Source organism: Papaver somniferum, chromosome 2 (assembly GCF_003573695.1).
Source record: "Papaver somniferum cultivar HN1 chromosome 2, ASM357369v1, whole genome shotgun sequence".
Lineage (NCBI taxonomy): Eukaryota > Viridiplantae > Streptophyta > Magnoliopsida > Ranunculales > Papaveraceae > Papaver > Papaver somniferum.
Window position 1 is genome coordinate 82941185 of NC_039359.1, and position 14637 is coordinate 82955821.

At 35.4% G+C, this 14637-nt stretch overlaps 1 pseudogene; it reads left to right on the forward strand.

Moving 5' to 3' along the window:
• Positions 1 to 11674: 11674 nt before the first annotated feature.
• Positions 11675 to 14389, forward strand: LOC113351508 (annotated as a pseudogene).
• The last annotated feature ends 248 nt before the right edge of the window (positions 14390 to 14637 follow it).

Consider the following 14637-nt stretch of genomic DNA (forward strand, 5'->3'; position numbering starts at 1 on the left):
TGTCGCTGAAAAATTCCAACAGTGGGAGTCTTGTGGTGAACCCCCAAAAGACTCTTGGTAAATAGAAGTAGCACCAATGTGGTAGATACAAGCTTCTGGTCTGATGCTAAGTTTGCTGCTTTTTCTAGAAGGTTAGAAGCTTTGGAATTGAATCATCTTAAACATAGGTCTCTTGTTGAACCTGATGATAGGTTTAGAGCCTCTCAAGTGTCTAGTTGTGGAGTAGAACCCAATAACTTGTTTTGGGAAGGTCAGGTTAGTGAAGAGCAAGCACATGCTGTCTATAACAATGCTAGGTTTGAGAACCGTCAGAAGTTTGACCCATACTCAGAGACTTACAACCCTGGTTGGAGAAACCATCCTAATTTTTCTTGGTCTAAGGGTCAGAATCAAGGACAATCTAGTAATTCTTAGCCTCCCCCAGGTTTTGGTTATGCTAAGAACTCTTCAGGTCAACCCTAGTTTCAAAATGAGAAGAAGATCTCCACCTTAGAAGAAACCTTTATTATGTTGGCAAAGAACCATGAGAGGTTATCAAAGAACCACTGTGGTTTTCAAGAAGAAACCAGACAGAATTTTAAGAATAATTCCCGTTTTCTTGCTAACTTAGAACTTCAAGTCGGCCAAATAGCTAAGTTTCTTAGTGAAAGAGAAGATGGAATATTCCCTAGTCAAACTGATCCTAACCCGAAATGAGAGAAATCGTACAATCATGTGAATTCTATAATAACCCTTAGGAGTGGAAAGAAAGTTGACAATAAGGTTGCCATGTCGGATAGTGAACATGCTGTAGTTCACCCTTCTGATCCATAAATGAGGAGACTGATAGAGTCTCCAAAGATACCAATGAGGGTCATGCTGAGCCCGGCTTTGTTCCAACTAAGAGGGAGTCCAACTTTAATGATATATTGGAGGTTTTTAAGAAGGTTACTATCAACCTCCCATTGTTAGATGCGATTAAGCAGATTCCCTCTTATGCCAAGTTTCTTAAGGATATGTGTACGCGAAAGCGAAAACTTAGTGTCCAGAAGAAAGCCTTCCTAGCTAGTCATGTGAGTTCTATTATTCAGAATACCACTACTCCTAAGTATAAAGACCCAGGGTCCCCTACTATTTCTTGCACAATAGGTAAATACCGTGTCGAGAAAGCTTTGCTTGACTTAGGAGCCAGTGTGAACTTACTGCCATACCATGTGTACCTTAAGCTAGGACTTGGTGAGATGAAACCTACCCAGATGACACTTCAGTTAGCTGATAGGTCCGTTAAAATTCCTCGTGGTGTGATCGAGGACGTTCTTATTGAGGTCGACAAGTTTATTTATCCAGTGGATTTTGTTATCCTAGATACCCAACCTGTCCCTGACCCAGAGAACCAAATACCAGTGATTTTAGGTCCCCGTTTTTAGCTACATCCAATGCGATTAACTGTCGAAATGGTATTATGAATTTGTCTTTTGGTAATATGACTATTGAGCTGAACATTTTTAATATTAGTAAGCTACCCTCTGAACTAGATGACTCGAACATAGAAGAGGTGAACATGATAGGAACATTAGTCGAGGAGTCATTACCAAACACTTTGTTAGAAGATCCATTAGAGAAATGCCTAGCCCACTTTGGGATTGATTTTGATGATGACGATGTGATTAATGAGGTGAATGCTTTGTTAGATTCAACCCCTTTGATAGACACTAGTAATGGATGGAAACCTAAGTTCGAACCTCTACCCGTTTCTGAGTCTACCCTAGTTCCTTCGTTAGAAAAGCCTCCTAAGTTGGACCTTAAACCATTACCAGATTCCCTGAAGTATGTGTTTTTAGGCCCATCTGAAACTTTACCTGCGATTATAGCATCCGACTTGGATAGTGATCAGGAAAGTAGGCTAGTGACTGTCCTTCAGAATAACAAGGAAGCTTTAGGGTGGACCATAGCAGACATTAAGGGTATAAGTCCTACTGATTGTATGCATCATATCTATTTAGAGAGTGACACCAAACCTTCTAGGGAGATGCAACGTCGACTGAACCCTAATATGAAAGAAGTAGTTCGAACCGAGGTTCTTAAGCTGTTAGATGCAGGCATTATCTACCCCATTTCAGACAGTAAGTGGGTCAGCCCCGTTCAGGTTGTTCCCAAGAAATCCGGTATTACTGTAGTCCAGAATGATAACAATGAGTTAATCCCAACCCGGGTGACCACGGGTTGGCGTGTCTGTATTGACTATAGGAAATTGAACAAGGTCACTAGGAAGGACCACTTTCCCCTTCCCTTCATCGACCAAATGCTAGAGAGATTAGCTGGACGTAGCCATTATTGCTTTTTAGATGGATACTGCGGTTATAATCAGATTGTCATAGCCCCAGAAGACCAAGAGAAAACCACTTTTACCTGTCCCTTTGGTACCTTTGCGTATAGACGCATGCCTTTCGGGCTATGTAATGCCCCTGCGACCTTTCAGCGTTGTATGTTGAGCATATTTTCTGACATGGTAGAACGGTTCTTAGAGGTCTTTATGGATGATTTTTCAGTGTTTGGTTCGTCTTTCGATGAGTGCTTGCATCATTTGTCATTAGTTTTGACTAGGTGTAAGGAAAAGAATTTAGTGCTTAATTGGGAGAAATGTCACTTCATGGTTCGTTCAGGAATTGTTCTAGGGCATATCGTATCTTCGAAGGGTATAGAGGTAGATAGAGCCAAAGTTGACCTCATTAAAACTTTACAGGTCCCAAAAACCGTAAGAGATATTAGGTCATTCTTAGGGCATGCAGGTTTTTATCGTCGATTCATTAAGGATTTTAGCTTAATTTCTAGACCTCTTTGCAATTTGCTTGCAAAAGACGTTAAGTTTGTCTTTGATGATGCTTGTTTAGAGGCTTTTGAGAAGCTTAAGAATTTACTCACTACCGCCCCCATAGTCCAGGCACCCAACTGGAACCTACCCTTTGAGATCATGTGTGATGCTTCAGATTATGCTATTGGTGTTGTGCTAGGTCAGAGAAAATAAGTTACTTCATGTGATTTACTATGCTAGCAAAACTCTGAATGATGCCCAGTTGAACTATACCACTACGGAGAAGGAACTATTAGCTATTGTGTTTGCCTTAGACAAGTTTAGATCCTACCTCTTAGGTTCTAAGGTCATAATCTTTACTGATCATGCTGCTTTGAAGTATCTTCTTTCCAAGAAGGATACTAAATAGTGATTATGGATCCTATTGTTGCAGGAATTTTCCTTAGACATTAGAGATAAAAAAGGTGCAAAAATGTAGTAGCAGACCACTTGTCTAGGCTTGTTGTGGATACCCTTAATGATTCTCCTCCTGTTAGGGATAGTTTTCCTGATGAACAACTGTTCTTTGTTACCCAAGCACCTTGGTATGCGAATATAGTGAATTATCTTGTTACTGGTCGAATGCCCCAACATTGGGGTAAACAAGATCGTTCTAGGTTTTTAGCCGAGGTGAAGCACTTCTTTTGGGATGATCCTTATTTGTTTAAGTATTGTCCAGACCAGATTATTAGGAGATGTATACCTGAGAGTGACCAGTCCAGTATTATTTCCTTTTGTCATGATCATGCTTGTGGGGGTCACTTTAGTGCTAAGAAGACTGCTGCTAAGATATTGCAGTGTGGATTCTATTGGCCTTCGTTGTTTAAAGACTCCCATAGTCACTGTGTTACTTGTGAGTGTTGCCAGAAATTAGGAACCATTTCCCGTAGGAACATGATGCCCTTGAACCCTATTTTAGTTGTTGAGGTCTTTGATGTGTGGGGTATTGACTTTATGGGTCCGTTTCCTAATTATTTTGGTAACCTTTACATCCTTGTCGTTGTAGACTATGTCTCTAAGTGGATTGAGGCGGTTGCGTGTAACACAAATGACCATAGGGTTGTGATTGAGTTCTTGAAAAATAATATACTTACACGTTTTGGTACACCGCGAGCTATAATTAGTGATGGAGGGTCGCACTTTTGTAATGGACCTTTTAGGCTTTTGATGAAGAAATATGGTATTACACATAAGGTAGCTACCCCATATCATCCACAGACTAGTGGTCAGGTAGAGGTTTCCAATAGGGAGATAAAGCGTATATTAGAGAAAACAGTTAATCCTAATCGGAAAGACTGGTCGTCTAGGCTTACTGATGCCTTATGGGCTTACCGTACTACGTTTAAAACCCCCATTGGAATGTCGCCTTATCGGCTTGTGTATGGCAAGGCATGTCATTTACCTTTTGAGTTAGAACATAGAGCTTATTGGGCTGTTAAGCAGCTAAATTTTCACTTGACAAGGCAGGAGCCCATAGGAAACTCCAGCTCAATGAGTTGGAAGAGATTCGTATAGATGCTTACGATAGTGCGAAGGAGTATAAGAACAAAATGAAACTTGTGCATGATAAGAATATTTTAAGAAAGTCATTTTCTCCAGGTCAAAAAGTTCTTCTGTATGATACCCGCTTGCATCTTTTCCCTGGGAAGTTACGTTCTCGGTGGACGGGTCCTTTTATTGTTCGCACTGTCTTTCCTCATGGAGCTGTTGAGATCGAGACACCAGATGGTAGTAGTTCTTCGAAGGTTAACGGTCAGAGATTGAAACCCTTTTTAGAGCCCTTTCCTACAGGTGATGTTGAGGAGGTCCCTCTGGAGGACCCTGTTTACCCTTGATTGACCATCGAGGCGATTGTATGTTGTATATTAGTTTTTGATTTTTCTCTTCACCCAGGTACTATCTTTCCGACTTCTCTCTTTACTGATTCCTCATGTTACTTTACTTTTTGGTATTGCTCTTTCATTAGAAACATTGAGGACAATGTTAGATTTAAGTTTGGGGGTGGGGAAGAAACTTTTTGTTAGCTTTTAGTTGCAATAAATAAACTCCAGAGCCTAGAAATTTATGCTTATTAAGGTTGGCACTAACCAATCTAAGTGGATGGTAACATCTTGGTTGTAGGAGTTGAGGAACCAATCTGATTACATGGAAACATTTAAAGAGTCTATTCACAAAAGCACAGAGCTCAGGTGTTAGAATTAAAAAAAAACATGGTAGTTTCGCCATAACTCATTGAATCCTAATCCCTTCTGTTTTTATTTCTTAAGTGATTTGGTGGGGCACACGACTCAAGTTGTTACCATTGCTAGGGTGAAATAGGGTGATTGAGATACCTAAAAAAAAATTAAAGAAAAAAAAAAGTTTGAGACCAAACCATTAGACCAACCGGAATAAAATCAATAAAGTCGACCACTGGTGCCCTTGTATATGCTAGTTGTGTTGACCTAGAGTTAGGTTTATCGGCCACTGGTCCCCTTGTATATTCCAGTTGTGTTGATATTAGTCAGACCGGTATCTGAGTCCATTAGGATAGGTTCATCATGGCAGAGGCCTTCAGACAGATATGGGAAACACCGTTCACTTTGAACCATCTATTTTTCTCTTTATCCATCCTCTTAATATTTCCATGTGATTGGTTGACTCCGGTTATGATGTCTAGAAACTATCTGAGTAGAGATCTGTCACTTATATATGAACTTTAGTATGTTGAGTGCAAACTCGTGTATAACAATTGGAATTTCGCATCAGGGTACTTCCTCCTATAGTCAATGATTGTATGCCAACCAAGGAGATTCTTTAGTGCCTTCCAAAGTTCTGCTTAGATAGTTAGGGTCTGGAGTAAAGGTTTTGTGGGTACACCTTTGGTAAACCCTCCGGAGACAACACTCCGCCGCTAGGGCCACATAGAGGTTTAACGACTTGCTGCACGTGCTAAGTGTAGTCATTTTTATTTTTCTAGATTAGATTTGCTCGAGGACTAGCAAATAATAAGTTTGGGGGTATTTGATAGACACATTTTGGTGACCAAATTGTCCTCAATTTTCAGTATTGTTGGTACTCGATTTTCTACTTATTATGGTGTTTTATGTGTTTGTAGGTATTTTTGGAAAATAAACATTTTTGGAAAATTCGGCTCGAAAAGTTGGTATAGGCACCCGGAGGACACATGTTATTCGGACTCTCAGTTTTGGATAAGGGGCACCCCAGGGAACCAACTGCTAATCGCACCCCATTACTGGTTAAAGGGGCTCCATCTTCTTCCTTGATTTGAAAAGAAAAAATTGGCGGGAAATTTGGTTTCAACGGTAAAGGATTTATTACCTTTAAGATAAGAATATCTTCTTGCCTTACAAACATGAAGTTTTGAAGAAAAAGGAAGTTATCTTGTATTAAACAAGAAAGATATCCTTAGAAGATTTTATCTTGGATTTTATTCTGCGAATTAAAGAAGATATGGGTTTAGTAAAGAAACATATAGAATAAAGAGAAGGAAAAATTATGAAGATTTTTTTAATTAAAAAGAAGAATATTTTGGAGTTATGGAAGAATATATTTGAGTGATGTGTATTTGTGTGTATAAATAGAGAGCTAGAGAGCACATTTGGGGAGAGTTTTTGGGAGAGAAAAGAAAATCACTGTTTTATCATTGTTTCTCCTTTTTCATCTTTGTAAACACCCTTTGAGCAATAAAAATGAATTTTGAGCGTGTTTCCATGATGATGAGCTAATTCTCGCGCAACCAAGGCAATGGATGAAGCTATCTATGCATGAATGATTGGTAACAATTTTATTTTCTCTAATTTACAATTTATAATTCATTCAATCACCTCTTTTGCAGAGTTCTAAATGTTCACATAATTTTCTTAATTACTTGTGATTCAATTTGATAGATTATACTTTGTTTAATTGATTGATAGTCTATTCTTAGGGAATACAATTAATATTTGGGAATATGTTTGATTATGTGTGAATTAAGAAATAAATGACTTAAAGGATAGTTAGAGTTTTGAAACATATTTGGTATCGTTCATTCATGTGTAATAGTGGAATCTAGTGTCTTTGTTACTTTTAATATCTTGAAATCAATTTTGCAATAAGTTTTCTATTTTTAAGTTTTATAAGTCTAAAATCTTTTGCTTTCACAAGTCTCAACGAACTTATTACTACAACATCATTGAAAGTCATATCAAAAACCACCTTACTTTTCAACTTTACTTTTATTGCTTTTTTATTTTCTATTTGGAAATTAAAATTCATATATATTGCACGACTTTTCAGGCTATCAACTCTGTATATCGTCTGTCCAATTATTATAAAAAATTGATTAAATCAAACTCATGACTCTTTAAGTATTTCCAGCTCATGACTCCATTAAAATTGATTAAATCAAACTCATGGCCCCATACTTCATTAGCATCTCCAGCTCCCTTGTTTTGTATGTTGACTAGAAATAACCCGTGCCGTTAAACTAGTATAATTTTTGGTCAAAATAATTTAAATATATAAATACTATAAACTATGATAAGATTTATTTTAACCCATGAGAACTTGTGGCTATGAAAATTTAAGATATTTATCATCTAAATAATTATGAATTCGATACACTTGTAATTGATCAAAATTATAATTCCTGATAAAATATCAGGTAAATTATTTTATCTTGTCCTAAAATAATAACTTTTTTAGTTGAGTCCCAAAGATTGGTTGTCTTTGATACTATTTTGTGTTATATCCGGACCATTATGCTGAATCTTCATCGACATTTGCAACCATTTCTGGTTGAAAAGATAACATCACTCTTACATCCATTAAAATAATATATTAATAATTGAAGTAGGTTACAAATATTACATCCTTAGGATGTCTTTGTCTAAGATGAGACTGGGATGGTCGGATGCAACATTGGTCTCTCAAAATGTTATCTGACCGTGTCGTAACGGCATTGCCTTGATCTAACTGATGTACTTTTTTCTTCCAGCATCTTAATTGTTCAATTCCCGAGAATTTTATATCTTTCTTTAATCTAAAATAATATTCATAAATACATAATAAAATTATCCATATATATATATCAAAATATGACAACCAAATTATTTAAGTAATATATAGTCCACCTATCTATATCACTTTCCATCCAATTTATCTTGCAACCACCAAATCTAGTTAATTTTTTCTTGAAGAAATAAATTTAGTTAATGCATATATGTTTACATTGAATACCTTACACAAAATGAGTAACTGTACGATTAGGTATCCTAATCACCAGTTTACTATTAATCCGACCCAAAATTATCTTACTATCGTATTTGTAACAGAAATATATATGCCATAAGCATTTTTTGTTTGCTCATACATTTAATATTTTAATTAATATCTTGAGTTATGTTACCCATTAATTAATATCTTGAGTTATGTGATCCATTAATTAAAGATCAATAAATTAAGGTTCATAATGAAAGAGGTTACAAACACCATGATCGTCGGATGTCTATTGCTAGGATGACATTGGGATGGTTGGATCACCCATTTGTCTTTAAAAATATTATCTGGCCGTCGGTGCTAAAAAAACCCATGATGTTTTGCATTATAGATTAAATCAAACTCATGACTCTTCAAGTATTTCTTCGTCACATCAATTAGAAATTCTATCTATGAAACACCAAATATGTATACATTGATATAATTGATTTCTCAAAACCCGATTAAAATCTCGATGATAAAAGTAATTTTAAGATCACAGGCATAAAATCAAGTACATCTGATTATTTTTTAATATTTATCGACTTCTCCTGAACTCATTTCCATTAAAAACTCTGATCTTAGGTTTCACCTTTTGTTGAAGTTTTGAATCTGGGTTTCAATTTAATTTTATTCGGATAAATAAAAATCAGTAGTTGAAATGTGAAATTCCTTCTATCTTTTCACAACTTTCAATTATTTGTTTGGGATGGGACGAGGTCTAAGAACATTTGTTGGTGTCTGTTAATATATAAATGGCAATGGAAAAATAAATTTCTGAAACGAGGTTGCAACTTACACCAGTAGAGGAAGAAGATAATGCGAAAAAGAGCACAACGGTGTTTCAAAGAAGATTAAGAAGATCTTGTCATTCATGGAAAGAGCCTTTATTTTATTTTTATTTTCGAACATAATTTATGGGAAGAGAAAAAGAAAAACTAAACCAAAACGGTAAAGAAAGGTGATTTTGTTGATTTTTTCAGCCGCTTAATGAAGTCGGAATGTGCACCCCGGCTTAGTGGGAGTGCACAAAGTTGGGCTCTAAATAATTTTTGCGTCCATCTCTAACATTTTAGAGGCTCAAGACGACATTGAAAAAGAAAACTTTTTTTAATATGTGTATTGGAGATATAACTAATTTGCCACATTTTTTTCTCTTATACATCATAAAATAGTCTTCGAGGGCCTATCAATTTTCTTACATTTTAATTTGTGTTTTTCCACATCATATATAACCAAATTACCAAACTAATTTACCACATATTTTTAGTACAAGATTAGATTCAGCAGTTTGTAATAATTTTAAGTTCATGGTAGTTCTATAATTCCACAAATTTCTAAAAGCACGGAATTTGTAAATATTAAACATTAACTGAACTATTAGTTATTTTAAACAAAGATGGAAAACTGAATGGAAAGAAGTCTATAAGACAAACCTCGAGCTGATACAAAATATTCATGTTGCTAATCTGCTGCAATTCCTCATGATCTTTGTAGATAAACTTAATATCATATATGTAATTTTGTATACATCGAAAGTCAGTTAAAAAAATTATCTATATTTTCTTTCCTTTTTAATAAACTTGATACCTCTTTTCCTTCGGGATAGGAAAAAAAATAAGACCCCTCCATGTTCTGGGACTAAGGAGTCCGTCCTTTAGGCCCTGTAAAAATGGCCATGCATAGAGTTACCAGGATAATAAGATATCTTCGACCACTAATCGAAGAAAATAAGATAACTCCCTAACTTTTGCTCGAAGTATATATATATAACTCCTCAACGAAAGAAGGCCAAATATTCCTAGCAAAATAACAGAATAAAAGTGGAGAAAAATATGTGACGTTTCTTCGCTTTAACAAATAACCAAGAGCTAACACCAACAGTACCATGACGAATCAAATTATCCGCCAAAGACGACTTATTGTGACATGCACATCATACATAAGAAGGGTGTTATGTTGCATGACAACAGACCTGGTATTTGGTTTAATTGATCAATAATGAAATGAAGTAACGGAAGAAGTGTTCTTATTCCTGCCTATTTTATTAGGAATTATGAAGACATATTTTGGTATCGCTAGAGGGAAGCCAAGACCGCAAGCTTCATTAAAGAGACATTAAAACATTTATTCAAAATACTGATTACAAAAATTATCTGCTCTTTCAATAATTTGTTCGTAAAATTTATAACATAGAGAAATTTATCCATGACTGACTCTCAATTGATATATACATTAATTTAAACTCAACTGCACCTTAACAAGTATCGAATGCCATAAGGGAACTGCATAGATGCATATAAACTAGAAATTGATCATGACCAACTAACCAACACATAATCCACACGTTGGATATATTACAATTTAAATTTTACAGATATTCTAAGTAAAAAAAAAATTAATTATTGCCAAGGATAAGTATATTAGTCATCCTGAATCATCTCTATTGATTGGCTCAAAACCTTTTGAAGCATACAATAACAACCTAGTTTTTTCTTTATCTTTTATCTCTATCTTAATAAGTTAAGGTTAGTTGTATTCAATTTTTGAATTTATAAACCCTACACATATGTAAATGTAAGAGTCTCATATAAATAGAGATACATATTCACATAAGAAAATATGGAAGATTTTCCTGTAAAATATTTCTTGCATTGGTATTAGACAGAGATCTTGTTAACCACGCCTTATTTCTTCCAAATCAATGACAGCCAACACATCTACAGTACTTATACAACTACATAACAACCACCTAGCTACTCAATGTCAAACTCAGTGAAACTAATTTCCTGCTATGAAAAACACAATTGCTTGCACCAATACCAGTAAAAGGATTAATTCCCAACTCTTTGGTGAGAGCTAGAATTACATCTTAGATTCATACCATATTCAGTTGATACATGTACTTTGGTGTCATTACAGTACACCAAATTCAAGGATTAGTAACTAGATTTCGCAACAACTTTATCCCAGTGCGAATTTTCAGTTGCGAATTTCAGTTGCGAAAATTTTTCAACAGTTCATCTCTGTTACAAAATTCACAACTTGTGGTTTTGTTGGGATTCGCAACAGATTGGAGTTGTATGCGTGCGACTCGTGAGTGTGCCTTCCCACACTTTTAGCTGACTCACTATTCAGCCCATTCAGATACTCGGAAAAGCTGACTCGGTTCTCTATCTTTTTTATAATCGATCGCAGCCTCAAATTCTCTACCTCATTACCTTCTCTCTCGTTCTGCCTCACTACTTTCTCCCTCTTTCTCCTCTCAGCGGAAACCATCGGAAACCCAGTTTAAATCATATTTTTTCTCATCTCTCAGTGGAAATCATTTCTAATCAACTTTCTATCTCTCGATCTCACCTCTTTCAGAAAAAAATAATAAAATCATTTGATTCAAATCGTTCAAATGAAAACCTAGGTTCTTCATCACTGTCTGCTGCATCTTTTGGATGACTATCTATCAAATTGAAAGCCAAAATCTAACCCCTAACCCTAGATTTACTTTAAACAGATGTGATGTTTCTGATGAACTAGTAGATCTGGCTTGGATGATAACATTCTCTATTGTTATCGTGTTTCTGGGTTGTAGCTGTTGATATTTAAGATATGGGTAATCTTATTGATGTATTGGTTGCTCTAAAGATTTAATCAACGTTCTGCAATCAATTGGTGGTGGTTAGTATTCTGTGATATTTTCTTAGATTTAGGCTTTTTTGAGTGAGAACATATAATCAAGCAGTTGAAATCTTGTTTGTTTTTTGTTGTTGTTGTTATTGCGATTTTTTCTTAAATTTTTATGGTTTTTATTATTTATTTGTTTGGTTTTTGTGGTGAGAGAGAAGGAGGTGGTGTTGGTGCTGGTGCTGGTGGTGGTGGTTTACTGGTTTTAATGGCGTTTCTGTTTGATAATAGCTCTGGGGAAGTACAAAATATAGGTGAGATTTTGATTTTAATGATAAATGGGTTTTAATTTTCCGGGTTTTATTCAGAAATTAGAAATATAGCTAATTTTTTTGTGTTTGTTAATGAGGTTCTCTTAATTTTTCTGGGTTTTGATTTAGAAATTAGAAAAGAAGTCTCATTTTTCTGATTCTGATAATGGGGTTCTCTTAAATTTTCTAGGTTTTGATTCATAAATTAGAAATCAAGCTTCTCGTTTCTCTGAGTTTCATTTTGTGTCTATTTTGACATTGTTTGATTTTGAGTTTGGTTGGATTTATCTAGGTTATGGATGTGACGATCTATATTCAGAGTTATGGAGAGTGTGCTGGTCCTCTTGTTGATGTTGGTGAAAGGGTTTCTTACTTTCCTCAAGGTCATATGGAGCAAGTAAAGACTCGTCATCTCTAAACTGATTTTCATTCTCCATTCTTCATCCATTTTGTGTTTTTCTGGTAAAATTTTGAGCTAATTTGGTACATTACATTAAAACCTGGTGAAACCTTCACTGTCGAAGTGCTTTATGTACTAACACGTTCGTTAGAACCGTTTCCTGAAGATATCAGACAATTAGAACCACAGTTTGTGTATTTCCGTGATAGTGCGATTATTTTATCACCTTATCATGTTAAGGAGTAGACAACATTTGTTAAAACTCCAAGCAATAAGGTTGAATCTTTTACGAGAGTTGAACCTACTAACCGTGCTGGTGCAGAGATCAAGTATGGTCAATATGATAACCGTACTCCTTGTATTCATATTCTCCAATACTTGTTCACTTTGAGAATAACAGTCCATGTTCGGTTGTTGAGGAACATGTACATGACGTTGAAATATCTCACCGGGGAAGCCTACAAATTACAGAGCACTATGCTCTGGCCCATGCTGGTGCACGTCATAAGGGCATCTTCTCAAGGTTAGTTATTAGTTCATAATAAGGTTTTCGTTTCATTTATCGCGTAAGTATTGGTGGAATTATTGCACCGTAAATGTACTTAGCTTATCTTTTTATGGCATGTTTACTTCATGAAACCAGATAATCTGACATCCTGTGAAGTCTTCTAATGTTTTGAAAGAAATTCAATTTACTTTTGATACATTGTTGATTTGCGGCTGTTTGTATTGTTTCTAAATCTAAATTGTTATCTATCATAATCATATGAACTCTTCATTCTTCCAGGGTTGAATATCAATCTAGGCCATCGATTAGTAGTGTATCTTCATTTAAGCAGCTAATTGCAAGACTACCCCTAGAGTGCACTCCGCCTACTATCACATCACACTTGCGTACTAGTAATTCAAAGGTTTTTTAAACATCTTACACTTCTGTACTGCAAAAATCTCTTACTAAGAAATCCCTTCATGGGGTTCTTTATAAATCACTATAACTAGAATTTTTTGTTTCAGTCCGAGCTTGAAATAGAGCAACGTTATCCATTGTTTGGAGGATGGAAAGCCACTTCCGTTATTGGGGGACTACCATTAGAGGACTTCCTTTTCGAGTCGGCTGATGGCAAGCGTTACCTTAACTTCAGTTTCGGATGTCCCCTTGTTAACACCGTAGTTGAAAAATTTACCATGAAGGTACAAATAATATCATACTTGTGTTAGACTCTTAATTTTATTCTTACCGGATCCTTTCATCCATGATCTATTAAGTGATATGGAAATGAAAAACGTACAATTATCTGTTTTACATACTGGTTGATTGTATATACGTTATGCATCATGTGGTGCTACCCTAGGGATCAAAAGATCCTTCTGCAATCGTTCCTTTTCCAGTTGATCAACATCTCGAGGTATTTCTTCTCGTACACAGTATTAATGACTTACTGTTAAGAGTTGCTAGACATTTGCGTATTTTTGTTGACTCTACCATGAGAAATGTACTCAATCACCCATATCTAAAACATTGTATCTTTGTGGAATTCTTGCAGACAAGTTATTCGTATCTTGATGTTGTTGGAAGGACAGTGGTGGTTCTTAAGAAGAAAAATGTAGTTCCTGAAACACGGTATTCGTTTCCAGGTAATTATCCAACCTATCAATCAAATGGACCAAGGGTTGAAATTAGCACTAAATATGAATCCTAGTGTCTAGTATACCTTCTTTTGCTTTTCTATATTCTAATTTCACTTTCTGGCTTTTCACCGTTCAATCCGTTTATGAAGAATTTTGTTTTTATAGTTAGAAGCATCAACAAATAAATAATTAGTTCAGAGAATTCTTATGTTTACTCTACCTTCAAGATTTTTTGTCGAGTTGTTCATATCGAATTACTGGCATGTATTAGTCTTGGTTCTAATCTATGTTTAGATCTTTTTTATGTTATAATGTCTAGTATGATGCTAATTGGACTTTGAATATTTTGTTGTAGGCTGAACAAGAATCCGATGAGGTTTATGCAAGAGTGACTTTGCAGTCAGAAGATGATGCAAGGAATCAATCAATCTCTCATTGAAGTATTTTTCTTATTTTGTTGATTTGTCGATTTTGTTTACTTATAAGCTTTTTTTTTGTTGTTTGTGTGTTTTTGTTGCATTTTAGCCGAATGAACCTAGTAGTCCTGATCTGTGTACACAAGAACCACCAAGAAAGGTTGTTCAATCTTTTTGTAAAATTATTTTCAC